Genomic DNA, 15393 nt, shown 5'->3' on the forward strand with positions numbered 1-15393 from the left:
ATGTCACTATACTATGTCACTATACTATTCCTTGGCTTTGACCACCCGCCCCTCACCTCTCTGCCCTCCGCCCATCAACCCTCTCTCTTTCTTTCCCATCTTATTATTATAGGTGTGGTTTGTTGGGTCTCGGTGAGCCTTCCTATGCCTCCTCCTTCTCCTGTCATTCTCAAAGTCAGCATCGCATTTGTCCCGGCCCTTGCCTGACGTGTCAGCAGGCTAGGGAGGGTATACACAGAGTGGCAGATCTGAGGATCAGTGAGGGAGCTGAGTCGAGCCTGAGAGTGTTTCCGCATCAGTACCATTGGGTTTAATCTCTTGAGCTGTGGCTCGCACTTGTCAGAGTCACACAGTGTAGACCAAGCCCCAGAATCCTCATCCCCAGTCACAGGAAAACTCTCTTTTGTACTTGAGATGCAGCCACATCCAGTCAGTTCAGGACTGCTTTCTCCAGCATCCTGCTGCTCCAGGTGGGATGCGGAAGGGGGCTTATGTTTTGCTACAGCAAGGGATTGGAAGGGCAAATGGCACAGGAGGAAGAGAAGAAATGAAAGTCTCAGCGGTGCTTCTATGAGGCTAGTGTGGGAGACATGTGTGAATAATGGGTGATTGTGACTCTAAGACCAAAGAGGGTAACTCTTCATACACATGAGTTGTGGTTAGGCGCCAACAGAAGTATGTGCTACTCAGCATACCATACAGATGGTGACTGAGCTGACTTCAAGATCGGCAGAGAAAGGTCATCCTGAAAGGGTGATAAAGTAAGGCAGTTGGGTGGAAAGGATCGTCCAGCAAGGAGCATAGAATGAATGAAAGGAATAAGGCAGGAGGAGGCAGGTGTCCCTGAGGTAGGCTGAGATCACTAAGCATCCCAGAGTCATGGAGGGCCCGTGGGACACAGCGTGAGTTGGAAGAGTTGGTGAGACCAGATCTTATGGACCGTGAAAGCCAGTCTCAGGCTTCTAATGCCAGTTGCACTTGAGAAATTTTTTTTTTATATTGGAGTATAGCTGAGAGTCCCTTGGACTGCAAGGAGATCCAACTAGTCCATCCTAAAGGAAATCAGTCCTGAAAATTCATTGCAAGGACTGATGCTGAAGCTAAAACTCCATTATTTGGCCACCTGATGCGAAGAACTGACTCACTGGAAAAGACCCTGATACTGGGCAAGGTTGAAGGCCGGAGGAGAAGGGAACGACAGAGGATGAAATGGTTGGATGGCATCACCAACTTGATGGACATGAGTTTGAGCAAGTTCTGGGAGTTGGTGCTGGGCAGGGAAGCCTGGTGTGCTACAATCCGTGGGGTTGTAAAGAGTCAGACATGGCTGAGTGACTGAACTGAACTGATTCATGTGTCCATTCTCCCTCAAACTCCTCTCCCATCCTGGCTGCCACATAGCACTGAGCAGAGTTCCCTGTGCTATACACTAGGTTCTTGTTGGTAATTCATTTTAAATATAACAGTGTACATGTTGATCCCAAACTCCCTAACTATCCCTTCTCCCTACCTTCCCCTCTGGGAACCCTAAGTTTGTTCCCTAAGTCTGTGAGTTGTACTTGTGAATTTTGAAAAGCATGTTTAACCAATATAATCCACATGTATTTAGGACAAGTCTTTTCAGCCTTGAAACAGTTGCCATTTTCTGCCACATGATTCTTTGTTGGGGCACCCTGTCCTGTTCCATCGAGGAGGCTCAGCAACATCTCTGACTTCTGCTCACTAGACATCAGTAGCACCCTCCCTCCCAATCACGACCAGCAAAGTTGTCCCCAGATATTGCTGGATGTCACCTGCAGGTGAAAATCACCTTCCGTTGAGAAACTGTTCTTTAGGAAGTTACTGCTCGTAGAGGTGTGCTGGGAAAAAGGCATCTGGGACCAGAAGCAGGGAAACCCCTGAGAAGGCTCGTTGGTACTCCTTCGAATATTCCTTGGAGCAGGGAATGAGAAGGATGTGTGGATCCCCAAACAGCCTAGCACCTACCTGTATTGCCAGCAGGATTGCCATGAGTCTATGTCATATTTGGATTTCCCCGGTGGCTCAGTGGTAAAGAATCCACCTGCCAATGCATGTGCCACAGGAGACGCAGCTTCAATCTCTGGGTCAGGAAGATCCCCTGGAGGAGGAAAAGACCAACTCACTCCAGTATTCTTGCTTGAAGAATCCCATGGATGCAGGAGCCTGGCCGTCTACAGTCCAAGGGGTTGCAAGACAGACAGACATGACTTGGTGCCTAAAGAACAACAAAATGTCATATTTATAGGAGCTCTGAAAAAGGACCATGGGGATCTGGGGTATCTAGAAGGAAGTGGGCATGTTTCATTTTTTGATGTATTTTGTTTTTCTGAACTTAAGCTGGTCTCACAGGCAGAGCAACAGTATATTTACTGTAAATTATAGCAGAGATGTTAGCCAAGTCTCTCTTCCCACCCTCTATGTTAAAAGGCAACGTTAGCAACATCTGATGGTGAGTTTCTGGCAAAGATTCACACTGTCCTTACCCTGGCATCTTTTGTAGCATTTTATTTATTTTTAAAACTCCTTAGAATTGTGCATTTTTGTCTGTGTTCACTCAGTCCTCCAGAACCAGCTGGCCACTAAAGAAACTTAGAAAGAAAATTTGCTGAAGCATCTTTGCTCTTGTTTGTATTGCATAATCAACAGAAATAGCCCCAGCAGTGATTATACTTGAAGTTACAGCGATCGCAAAGACGCTCCGTCATTCACCTTGACCCCGCTTAGGACTATATCCTTTACTCAAATTTTACTGTCTGTCAAAAGCAAGCATTTCTCTTAAGAGTGGGTGTGTTGTGTATGTGTGTTGTGTGTTAGTTGTGTATGTGCACTGTATGTGTGTTAGTCGCTCAGTCGTGTCTGACTCTTTGTGACCCCTTGGACTGTAGCCTGCCGGGCTCCTCCATCTATGGGATCCTCCGGGCAAGAATACTGGAGTGGGTTGCTCTGCTCTCCTCCAGGGCATCTTCCTGACCCAGGGATTGAGCCTGGTCTCCTGCATTGCAGGTGGACTCTACCATCTAAGCCACCAGGGAATTGTGTGTGTGCACCCACTGATTACTTCTGTATGCTGTTTCCAAGTAAATCTTCCCCAGTCACATCTCTGTTCGTGCTCCTGCTCAAACACTTTCAATAGCTCGCTGTTACTTCTCAGATCCACTCGAAGCCTCTGAGCAGCCCTGAATGCCCACCATGCCCCACACCCTCTGTTTTCCTGCCTTATCTTCCCCTCCTCTGTTTTGTCCATTTCACTTTTTAACTAAGCTAGATGATTTTTTTTAACATTATTAAAAAAAAATAAGGGATAAATGAATCGATCCACAAGGTTCCAAGTCCTTTTAGAACATCTAACAATATGGAATATAAGGCGCGGATGTTTCTCACACTCACTTTCTTTTTTTTTTTTTTTTTTTTTTCACACTCACTTTCTACATCAGAATTATGGTTTGTGTCTGCCAGTGCATCTGGTATTTAATTTTACTATGTCAGACAAGGGATCTCAAGTTGCACATTCCAAGCGTGTGCAACTGTGAATTTTTCATTAATTACTCCAACTGAAATTGGATACAAGCCTCGCTTAGATGATCACCCATTGTTTATTTATTCAGTTTATCATCCAGGTCACCCACTATCCAATTAAATCTATCACTGCTCCTTTGCTTTTTGCTTGTTTCACTTGCAAAAAGCTTTGCCTGTAGTCTTTTCAGCATCCTTCTTACCCCTTCCATCCTTCACGTGAAGTTCGACAATGGAGCTCATGAAAAGTTCCACACAGCTCACACCCAAACAAGTATGACCTGCCTCCTTCTTGATGAATGTACACAGACAGATCTGTGTGTCTCCATTTCCACTTCCTTCTCTTGAAGGAGCTCCTACTAGATCGAGGCAAAATATCTTCCTTCTCTTTCTCTTCTGCAAATTCTCTTTGCCTTCTGGATTCACCACCGTGTATTCTCTTTCAGACTATCTTAGGGTACAGAGTAGAGACATAAGCAAAAGTGAATCGGTGATTTAAAAATATCTGATGAAAATAAGCTCTTTTCCCTCTTTCAGATCTCTAGGCACAGTCCTGTTTAAATAATTCCTGTATCTTTGTGAGAAATGGTGTTCGAGATTTTCAGTTCTGGTAAACAGCCACCACCATCAATCTGCAGACTTTTGATCCCAGATACCCATTGCCTCTACAAAATCTGTTGAGCTGGGCGAAAGTTCTCCCCTTGAAAATAATGCAGTACTTTATATGCAGCCTGTATCCCATGACACTTGATAGATTGCTGCGGGATTAAACATACTTTTCTTTGTCATCGCTGGACAGAGGAGACTTTGGTTTATGGATGCCCTAGATTACTTTCTACCTGCCTCTCTCAGCTGAGTGCAGAGAAGTTTCAGGACCAGGCATCTCCCTCTGATTCTAAATGACACATGGTTAACCCCAAAGTGCTGCCACTAGATTTTTAGATATTTTAAGCCCTTGGATGTATAGCGACCCTGGCTTTTTTTTTGTTCTCTTCCTGCAACTCTGTCTGGGTTTGATGAACTCTCCCCAGAAAGGCTCCCCTGAGGGGGTTCTTCTAGGCAGCCTGAGATCTCCTTTTTCTTTTATAGCAGAGGGCATTTTGGAGTCCTAAAGCCTGTGTTCAGATTACATCCCTATAACTTATTAGTCTTGTGAAAGCGAAAGTGTTAGTTGCTCAGTCGTGTCTGACTCTATGGAACCCCATGAACTGTAGCCCACCAGGCTCCTCTGTCCTGGATTCTCCAGGCAAGAATACTGGAGTGGGTTTCCATGCCCTTCTCCAGGGGATCTTCCTGACCCCGGGATGGAACACAGGCCTCCTGCATTGCAGGCAGATTCCTTACCATCCGAGCCGCCAGGGAAGCCGATTAGTCTTGTGATTGGGTGCAAATCACTGAATCACTGTGTGTGCTGGTCTTCTCATCCACATGACGAGGATGCTGAAGTATGTACATGCTGGGCTTTGTGGGGATGTAAAAGGGAAGAGGTGTGCAGATGGCTGATTGAATTGTTGGACACAGGGTGATTGGTTCATGTTCTCATTGTTATCACATGTGGTTGGTAAGTATATGCCCTCTGGGAAGAAGGTAGAAGAACTTGTCAAGTCACGCAGCTGTGTCTAGACTGCGCATGGCCTAAACCGTGGAGTGGACTGGAGTCCTGCCGTGAGTGGGACTGAGTGGAATGGGGGGAATGGCGTGACCAGGAGTGGGGCAAGTGGGCAGGATAAGCCTGTTCCTGGCTCTTTTTTTAACTTTCAATTTATATTGGAGTAGAGTTAACTAGGGCTTCCCTGGTGGCTCAGTTGGTAAAGAATCTGCATGCCACTGCAGGAGATACAACTTCCATCCCTGGGTCAGGAAGATCCCCTGGAATAGGGCATGGCAATCCACTCCAGTATTCTTGCCTGGAGAATCCCATGGACAGAGGAGTCTGGAGGGCTACGGTCCATGAGGTCTCAAAGAGATATATGACTGAGTGACTAACACTTTCTTTCATCTTCTCCTTAGAATGCCATCATCGAGCCGTGTGTCGAACCCTCATGCACCAAAGACAGAAATTGTTTTGGAGTATACAGCAGAACATTTGATAGTTTCTGCATAGGCTTGTCGACAGGCCATGGGAAGGAGTGTGGGGCTCGTGGTCCCAGTGTGTAAGAGGAAAATGGGCATCTTTCACTTCCTTCCAAAAGGCAGAAAAACCCTGGCATCGTCCCATAGCTTTTTTTTTTTTTAAACTAAAATGGATGTCTCTGGGTCCTGGTGTTATTTCCATCTTTCTGCTTTATTTATTTCTCTCGAGCAGAATTGTTTTTGTTCTGACTGTGTGAGTGCCTTCTCAGCCGTGTCCGACACTCTGTGACCCCGTGGATGGCAGCCCGCCAGGATCCGCTGTCTGTGGGGTTCTCCAGGCAGGAAGACTGGACTGGGTTGCCATGCCTTCTTCCAGGCGATCTTCCTGACCCAGGAAGCAGAGTTCCCTGGGTTGCACATAGTAGGTCCTCATTTGTTCACTCATAGGTTTTCAGTAAAAGCCTGTGTGCTCCGTTCGCTAGTCATGTCTCATGAACCTGTGTCTCTTGCATCTCCTGCGTTGCAGGTGGATTCTTCACCCACTGAGCCACCTGGGAAAACCTTTTGTTTCACCTCTTCCAAGATAGTGGGTCAAAGTGAAAGCTGCTTTCAAGCAACTGGCTGTGCCAGCCTCCCCAGATATCAGATGAGTGTGATCATTTCCATGGCTCTTCCATGCAGTGCGGAGCAGAAGAACAGAAACAGGCAGAGGAGCCATTTACTGGGTCGTTCTCATCCTGGGAATCAGGCCTCCAGCTTTCAGCCATTCTACCAGGCTTCATCTTCATAAATGTCTATGTTAATTCCCCACCTTCCCAGGCCCATTGGGTAGGCTGGGGTTAGGTTAGGTTGCAAATTGATAGAAAACTCAAGAAAAAGTGATGTTAACAAGTTAGTTGACTCTTTTCTTGCATTAATTGAAATCCAGAGACTTGGAAGGGCAGGGCAGGTGTGGAGATTCCTGGATGGTACTTCCCTGGTCCAGGTACTCTGCCATCCTCATCACTTGTCCGCCACCTTCTGATACAACACCTTCCACCATCACCTTCTCATTCCAACAGGCACCACGGAGAACCAAGGAAGCTAGGTCACATTTCTTCTTTTTAAGGCCGCTTTGTAGGGGTTAGTACACCAGTATCACTTACGGTTCATTAGCCAGAACTTAGTCACATGGCTACACATACTTACAAAGGGAGCCGGTAAAAGCAGTGTTTATTCTGTGTAACTTCACGCCCTGCTGAAGCATTCATTGTGTTGCTTCTTAAGAAATAAGTGCAATTTTGGAAGAACATGAATACCTCTCTTGGTCACATCCATCTTTTTCTTTCAATTGTCTTTTTTGTAAACCGTTCACTCTCTAAGCTTTATCCAGCTCTGACAGAAAGATGGGTTGGAGGTGTAAGAGGATAGAGGGGAAACCTGTGTCTTTAAAATTTTTATGATGTCGTCTCAGGAGATGGAGTAACATCCCTACAAAGACAGGTTCTTCCGGAGAGTGGAAGCTCGGTGAAGGCTGGGTAACTCGTTCTGATCACTTCAGAATTTTATCATTACTCCTTTTAGGTGCCAAAAGATGAAATGATCGAATGCAGCTGTTCTGTCACACTGAAATTTGATGGTGAATTTAGTTGTCATAGTATGGTCATTAAAAAAAAAAAAAGAGTTGCTTAACACAACTCAGTCACTTTCCTTCCATCTCATCCTTCCTTCTTTCTTTTTTATTTTATATTTATTTATTTATTTTTTTTTTTTACAAAATTTTATTTATTTATTTGACTGTGCCCATTCTTAGTTGAGGTGTGCAGGATCTTTGGTTGCAGCATGAGGTTCCCCGACCAGGGATTGAACCCGGGTCCCCTGCAATGGGAGCATGGAGTCTTAGCCACTGGACCGCCAGGGAGGTCCCTCTTTTTCATTTTTTAACTTGAAGTATAGTTGACGGTCATATCCATTCTTGATAGAGACTGTGTTTATGGCGCAACATCTCATAAGCCTTAGTTAAGTGTTTGTGGCTAACTTGACTGTCAACTGGATTGTTGCGTCTTTTCCAACAATTGTGAGCCCCTGTTAATTTTCACCCCTTATCAACCCTAGGTTATCTTAGATTCTGGGAAGAATCACGACAAAGGGCCGAGGGCTGTGATTTCTTTGTTATTTCTGCTTTGGGCGGACAGCATAGGAAGCCTGGTTAATCCTTTGTGAGCAGGGATTGTGTCCTGCTCATCTTTGGTTTCCTTTCTGTCTTCAGTTATTACTTCCTCCAGGAAAACACCAGGGTCACAGCGGGACACCGGGCAGCCCAGCTCCCTGTCCTCATGGAAATCACAGGTTGTGGTTAGCATGATCAAGGGCATAAGTGGGATGAAGTTGCAAAGAGGCACTGGGTCGAGATGTAAGCCATCTTAGATTCTGCTTAGATCGGGACAGAAACTTTGAAGAGAGGACAGTAGACTTTGGCCCAAAGGAAAAGATAAAAGTTCCCCCAGAAAAGGAGGCAGGGAAAGAATTACAGCAGAAGGGCTGGCATGTGCCAGAGACTGGCGCATCGCTGAGTCAGATGTGTTCAGGAGACAGGGGAGGTCCGAGTATTGGTACCACAAGAGTTAGAGGTGAGACAAGTGCCCCCACCAAAGACGGTGTCCTGAGACTTCGCTCAACGCCCTAGTAACAGACTTTCCACCCCTTCCAGAATTTTATGTCAAATCCATTTGTGTGCAAGTACTTGATCACCCCAGGATTTCCTGGAATCATCCTAGCATACGGTGTCCATTTGAAAACTCTTACACCAGTCTAGGATGGTAGGGAGAAGTATGCTTCTGTTTTAACATGAAAGGATAATGGGAGAGGCTTTGATGAAAACATTCAGTTGTTTGCGGGGGAGGGGGGGGGAAATAATGAACACATTTGGAGGCAGTAGTGGTGATTTAGTCCCTCAGTCATGCCTGGCTCTTGCGACCCAATGGACTGTAGCCCACTAGGGATTCCTCTGTCCATGGAATTCTCCAGGCAAGAATACTGGAGTGGGTTACCATTTCCTTCTCCAGGGGATCTTCCTGACCCAGGGATTGGACCCTTGTCTCCTGCTTTGCAGGCGGACTCTTTACCGCTGAGTATTTGGAGGTATATTTATGAAATTGCCTGATGGGATCAGCACAGTCTTGAGCTATGAAATCACTTCCCTGAAGTTCTCCCCTGCCCCGACTCTGTCTTTTGCTCTGACAGATGTGGTATTTCTCGTGCCCGAGTCTCCATCAGCCAGCTCCTCTCCGCCCTACCCCTCCACCCTCTGTTTCTTCCGTGCTCCGAGCTTCTGCTGGTGTTACTGCTGCCTTCCTAGTTGGCATGCATGTCACTCCCTTTGTTTTTGTAATTTGGAGCATTTTCTTTTTGTTTGCAAATTTGTCATTATCCCCCACAAAGCTCCCTGCCATGGTTTGGTAAATATCTTTGATCTCTTCCCGTGAAAGGCGCCACTCCATCTGTGAACTCGAACGCGTCCGTCCCAAAATGCCATTCCGGGGGAGAGAGTTGGAACCAAAAGGACTGGCAACAGCGACCACCACCAGCAGCATGCACTATTACAGGATTAATAGGAATTAAATCTGCTTGAGCTGTGAAGTGAGCCAACACTTTACTCTCAAGTGAGGCTAAAGGAGGGAAAAAAAAAAAGCTTTACATCAGGACACTTGCCCTGGATGGTGTTTCACCTTATTTGGACTGCTGGTGAATTTGCACTGGAAGCTCAATAATTTCCCCTTGTATGATAGTAAGGCTTAGCATGATCTTACTTCTGCAGCTGGGCTCATGTTGCTTTTTGGACTTCTTGCAGGATATATTTTATCGGGCTCTTCAGTGTTGTCTTGAATAACCCATGCACAGCACTCTGAATGCCAGCTTTGTAGCTTCCTAGCATGAAGGACGGAGAAGGCAATGGCAACCCACTCCAGTACTCTTGCCTGGAAAATCCCATGGACAGAGGAGCCTGGTAGGCTGCAGTCCATGGGGTCGCTAAGAGTCGGACATGACTGAGCGACTTCACTTTCACTTTTCACTTTCATGCCTTGGAGAGGGAAATGGCAACCCATTCCAGTGTTCTTGCCTGGAGAATCCCAGGGATGGGGGAGCCTGGTGGGCTGTCGTCTATGGGGTCGCACAGAGTCGGACATGACTGAAGCGACTTAGCAGCAGCAGCCTGAAGGAAGGAAAACGAAAGTCCAAGGGAGTGGCGAGCCCTCCCTTCCCTCACTATACACTCTGCCTGGACTGTGCTTGACTTTCCTCCAGTAAAAATGCACAATATTGGCAATCAGTTCTAGGGTCACTGAAGTGGTTGTTGTTCTTAAACAGTCAATGGATTACACTGTTCTCTTGTTGGAAGTGAGTTAAATAGCCTTAAAATGAAATCTGAACCCTCCCAGCGGCCACAAGGCCCTGAGCAATTCAATGATACCCAGATCTGTTCAGTCCCATCTCTCTTGGCCCACCTCCTCACTCAGAGCGCTCCGGCCACTTCTCTGAGACCCTCAGACCCACCACATACTTCTCTTCCTCAGGACCTTTGCACATGCTCCCCTCGGATGGACTACTCTTAGGTTGCAACCTCTTCAGTGATTTGGATCGTAGGTAGATGCGTGTCTTGGGGGAAGCCTCTTGACCTTTATGTGCTCAGTGTGCTCTTCTCAAGCAGAAAGTATATTGTTTCTTCTTATCATGGTACCAGATCTCATAATTGTTTGGTTAGTTTGCTTATCTGATTTCTATCTTTCCCAGTGACTTTGTTTTCTTTGATTGCCCCTCAGTCCCCAGCATCTATCAGACTCCCTAACTCCATAATGTAAAATGAGGATGCGATGGTGTGCGTGTGTGCTAAGTCGCTTCAGACGTGTCTGACTCTTTGAGATCCCGTGCACTGCAGCCCTGCAGGCTCCTCTGTCCATTGGATTCTCCAGGTAAGAATAATGGAGTGTGTTGCTATGCCCTCCTCCAGGGGATCTTCCTGAACCATGGATAGAACCCTGTCTCTTTATGTCTCCTTTTAGCAGATGAGTTCTTTATCACTAGTGCCACCTGCAAATATGATAGATGGTTGAATAAAAGAATTTTGAGCTTTTCCTGTAGGGCACCACCTCTGACCCATTGTGAATCCATGGATGAGAATCAACACACACCCTCCAACCTTGCCCTAATTGCACTTCATGTCATTCTATCTTAAATATTACTAAGTGAATTGTGGACTGATGGTCCAAAGATACCCTTTATTCAATTTTTTCCTTTGAGTCATTCAACAGGCAAGTACCTGGGGCCATGGCTTAGGTCATAGACACCAGGAACCCTAAAATGACTATTATGCCATTTGCACATTCACATTTGTCTGGTTACCCTGCTGTCCTTTATGCCTCCATTCATCTTGACATTTTGAACAGTTCACACCATTTATTACTTAAAGGGAAATAACCTAGGTTTTGTTGTTGTTGTTGTTTTAATATTTACTTATTTGTCTGTGCCAGGTCTCAGTTGCAGCATGTGGGATCTAGTTCCCTGACCAGGTATCAAACCCAGTCCCCCTGTGTTGGGAGCAGAGTCTTAACCACTGGACCACCAGGGAAGCCCCAGAATCTAATTTTAAGTATCCCTTTAAAGCCCCTGATGCTCCTTTACATCAGCACTTCCCAAGCCCTTTTTGTGTGTGGGGAGCATGTGTGTCTACCACTAGATTTGTTTTGGTGCATCCAGGGTGGGAAAAGAAGCTTTTCTTCACATCCACTCTCTACACTCCTTTCCTTGCCCCTGTGCTTTAGTGGACAGTTAACTAACTCTTTGGAATTCTTCAAATCCCTCTGCCTCTCTCTTCTCTCTCCCCCAATCACCTTGGTCCTTTTCCTTCTCTCTCTCTTTTTGTGCTTTTGAATATTCTACCTTATTCTGAGTCACCTTGTTGTCACCTGAGACTATCACAACACTGTCAATCGGCTATAAGAAAGAGCTAGTGGCTCAGTCGTGTCCGACTCTTTGCGACCCTGTGTGCTGTAGCCCACCAGGCTCCTCTGTCCATGGGATTCTCCAGGCAAGAATACTGGGGTAGGTAGCCCTCCCTTCTCTAGGGGATCTTCCTGACTCAGGGGTTGAACCCTGGTCTTCTGCCTTGTAGGCAGGTTCTTTACCATCTGAGCCACCTCTTAATCAGCTATCCTCCAATGTAAAATAAAAAGTTAAAAGCATATTTTGCATTAGCATACTCACAGCACCTTTGTTTCACACAGGGAGCTCTAACTTATGCTGTGGATGCATGGCAGATTTATTATTCCTCAACAAATTGTTTTGAATTCTCTCCTTGTGGTACTTCTCACTGAAGGAGGATTTTACATGGTTGACTTTCAAAAAATCGGGAATGAGCATGTGACTTAATTCAGCCAATGTAACGTGCGGGAAGTGAGAGGTGTCACTCTGGGTAGCAGTGTAGAGCCAACAAAGGACTTATCACATCCCTTTTCCCTCTGAGAAGAGACCCAAGAGTCACTTTTCCATCAGCCTGAGCCTCCAAGAGAGGATGGTATAGAGCAGAGCCACAGTTGACACACAGCCTGAATGAGACACTGACCTTCATGACTGCAAGCTCCTGAGATCCCAAGGTCACCTGTTAAAGCAGCACACCGAGCCTATCCTGACTGATCCTGGGTTTTCTCTCAGAGCCCATTGCTTTGTGGGAAGCTTCCTCAGACCTTCTAAGATTAAGTCTGTTTTTGTTTTTGTTTTTGTTTTTTTTTGGTGATTTCCTGTGGCATTCCCTCATAGCCATTATCACATCATATTATAATTACTTTTCTCTCTACTTCCCCTATTAGATTGTGGATAAGCAGACAGGGGCTTCCGTGGTGGCTCCTGCAATGCAGGAGATGGGGGTTCGATCCTTGATTCAGGAAGACCCCCAGAGAAGGGTATGACTACCCACTCCAGCATTCTTGTCTGGTGAATCCCATGGGCAGAGGAGCTTGGCAGGCTACAATCCATGGGATCTCAAAGAGTCGGACATGACTGAGCAACTAACATTTTCACTGTGCAGACATGGCACTTATTTGGTTCACCTCTGAATCGGCTACTTTCAGCAGAGTGGCTGGCCTTTGATAGGTATTCAGTGAACATCTGATGGATGAAAGTAAAAAGACAAGTGCAGAGACATCAACTTCTCTATTGCCAGTATGAACGTTTCTGGTGGGATGTGTGTTAGTGACAAAAGTGGCCATGTCCATGTAAACGTGGTGGTGTCAGAGGAGTCCCATGTTGCCTTGGAAAATGTGGACACCTTTATGAGTATGAGATCAGTGGTTTATGGAAAACCCTGATCAGGTTCCTAGTTAGGAAACTGAATGAAGGGAGAAAATCTGGGGCAACAATAAAAGGAAGTATCTTTAGAGCATATTTGGAGAAATAACAAAACAAAACAGCTTATCGGTTACATTTATGTAAATTCACAGCTCAGAATCTGATAATTAAAGGTCATATTTCCCAAGCCAACAAATTGAACTCATATTTTTTGGAAATTTGTTGCATCCATCACAGTTCTACATATGATAAACTGCAAGCCCTCCTATCCAACTATATTTTCCTGCTCTGCTATTGTGAGCCTGGAGGGGTTTTCAGGACCTTGTATCTCTTCCTCTGTAGGCTTAGAGGAACAGAGCATCAAAATATCCAGTTGCAGCCTAACCACAAACAGCAATGGTCCTATATAAAGCAGAGAAGTCACAACCTAAATAGCATACTTTATTTTTCACCTCAAATTTGTCTGGAACTACTGGTGTGTGCTAAGTCACTTCAGTCATGTTCGACTCTTTGCAACCCTATGGACTGTAGCCCACCAGGCTCCTCTGTCCATGGGATTCTCCAGGCAAGAATACTGGAATGGATTGCCATGCCCTCCTCCAGGGGATCTTCCCAACCCAGAGATTGAACCTGTGTGTCCCAAATCTCCTGCATTGGCAGGTGGGTTCTTTGAAACCACTGGTGGCAGACTGGAAACTCCTGTCATTGTGAAGTGTCAGTCCTACAGATACCAGAATAGATGCACACCTAAAAAGTCTATTTTTTCCTCTTCCCATGAAGAAGTGGACTGAATTCAGTTAAAAGTGACTACAGCTTACCAGGTGTTAAAAAACAGGTTCCTGGTTTCTCTGAGCATCCATAGGTTGGAATGCACAGGTTGGAAAATGTGACAGTTTCTCAGTCTGCAAAGAAGACTGAACACCATGGCTTTAAATAGGCTATTGCCTTTATATATATTTATCCCAAACTGTTAAGGTCAGCGTTAAAATTTGACCTTTTCCCTGCCAACCTGTTTGAAGTAATTAACCCCTGTGTCTTGCAACACAAGGAAGCTATGACTTTGTTATTAAATTCTCATAAAGAGCCTATTAATATTAAAATTGCTTCACTCTTTGGCTGAATGTATTAGCCATCTTGCAGTGGGTAAACACAAACCCTCAGCACAGTGTTTTAAAATGCATGAGTCCAGGGCACAGCAAGCCCTTCCCCCTTACCGCCTCTGTAGCAGAATGTTACACCTTTTGTGACAGTTTCTTCTCTTATTTGTTCAAATGTTTCCATTTTAAATCTGTGTCTCTAGATTGGCTCTGTTTATGGGGAAACTCAGTTCATAGCTAGCAGTTATGGAGCAGGTCCAGGGAAACAGAATACTGAAAATGACCCCTGATTGTATCACCCTAATTGTTTGCTCCAAGGACCGTACTTAGATAGACCCTAACCTTCTGGGTGGGAAGCACAGTTTAGGATTATTCTTTTAGCTAAATCCAGGATACATGGGTGGGGGCTTCCCAGGTGGCTCAGTGATAAAGATTCCACCTGCCAGTACAAGATACACAAGTTCAATCCCTGGGTCGGAGGATCCCCTTGAGACAGAAATGGCAACCTGCTCGAGTATTCTTACCTGGAGAATCCCATGGACAGAAGAGCCTGGTGGGCTACAGTCCACAGGGTCACGGGGTTGAACACTGAGTGACTTAGCTCGCAAGAATACCCGTGTACTGCCTGCAAAATGTGCTTTTATGTGTGCGTGCTAACTCTTTCCAGTCGTGTCTGACTCTTTGTGACTCTGTGGACTGGAGCCCGCCAGATGTGCTTGTAATTGCAGATATAAACAACCCACCTTGGACCTCCTGAATCAGAATTGACAGGGGTGATTCTTTCCTGAATCTACTGTGTACACTAAATTCTCCAGGGGTTTGCTCTAGTGAAGGCTTCTTTGAATTCTACTAGAAATCAATTAACTGATTTGATGATTCAAAATATCACTTATACAACCATTATGTGCCAGGGATGATGCTAGACCTGGGGAACACTGTCGGAAATGAAAGACCTAACTACTTTTGGATATTATAGTTTATTAAAGAAACACACAATAAACAAAGAGTAAATAAATCAGTACAGTAATAAGTAGATTTCTGCTTCTGGGGAGAAGAAGTAGACACACTGTTTCCTATCTGTCCTGCTAAGTGCAAATAGCATCCTTCCAGCTTACGGCAGTGGGAAAGGATGGTAGGAAAAGATAGCTGGGACATTTGGCATTACCATGTACACACTGCTGCCTTTGAAGTGGACCGCCAGCAAGGACCTGTATATAGCACAGGGACCTCTACTTAATGTTATGTGGCAGCCTGGGTGGGAGGGGGGTTTGGGAGAGAATAGATACATGTGTATGTATGGCTGAGTCCCTTTACTAGTCACTGGGAACTATCACAACATTGCTAAATGGCTATACTCCAATGCAAAATA

General features: G+C 45.5%; 1 protein-coding gene across 11 annotated transcripts in view; it reads left to right on the forward strand.

The window, feature by feature from the left end:
• The window catches only part of RBFOX1 (RNA binding fox-1 homolog 1), a 1671014-nt gene that overhangs the window by 211157 nt on the left and 1444464 nt on the right, over positions 1 to 15393 (forward strand). The gene's annotated exons all lie outside the window — the stretch shown is intronic.

Source organism: Cervus elaphus, chromosome 10 (genome assembly GCF_910594005.1).
Source record: "Cervus elaphus chromosome 10, mCerEla1.1, whole genome shotgun sequence".
NCBI lineage: Eukaryota > Metazoa > Chordata > Mammalia > Artiodactyla > Cervidae > Cervus > Cervus elaphus.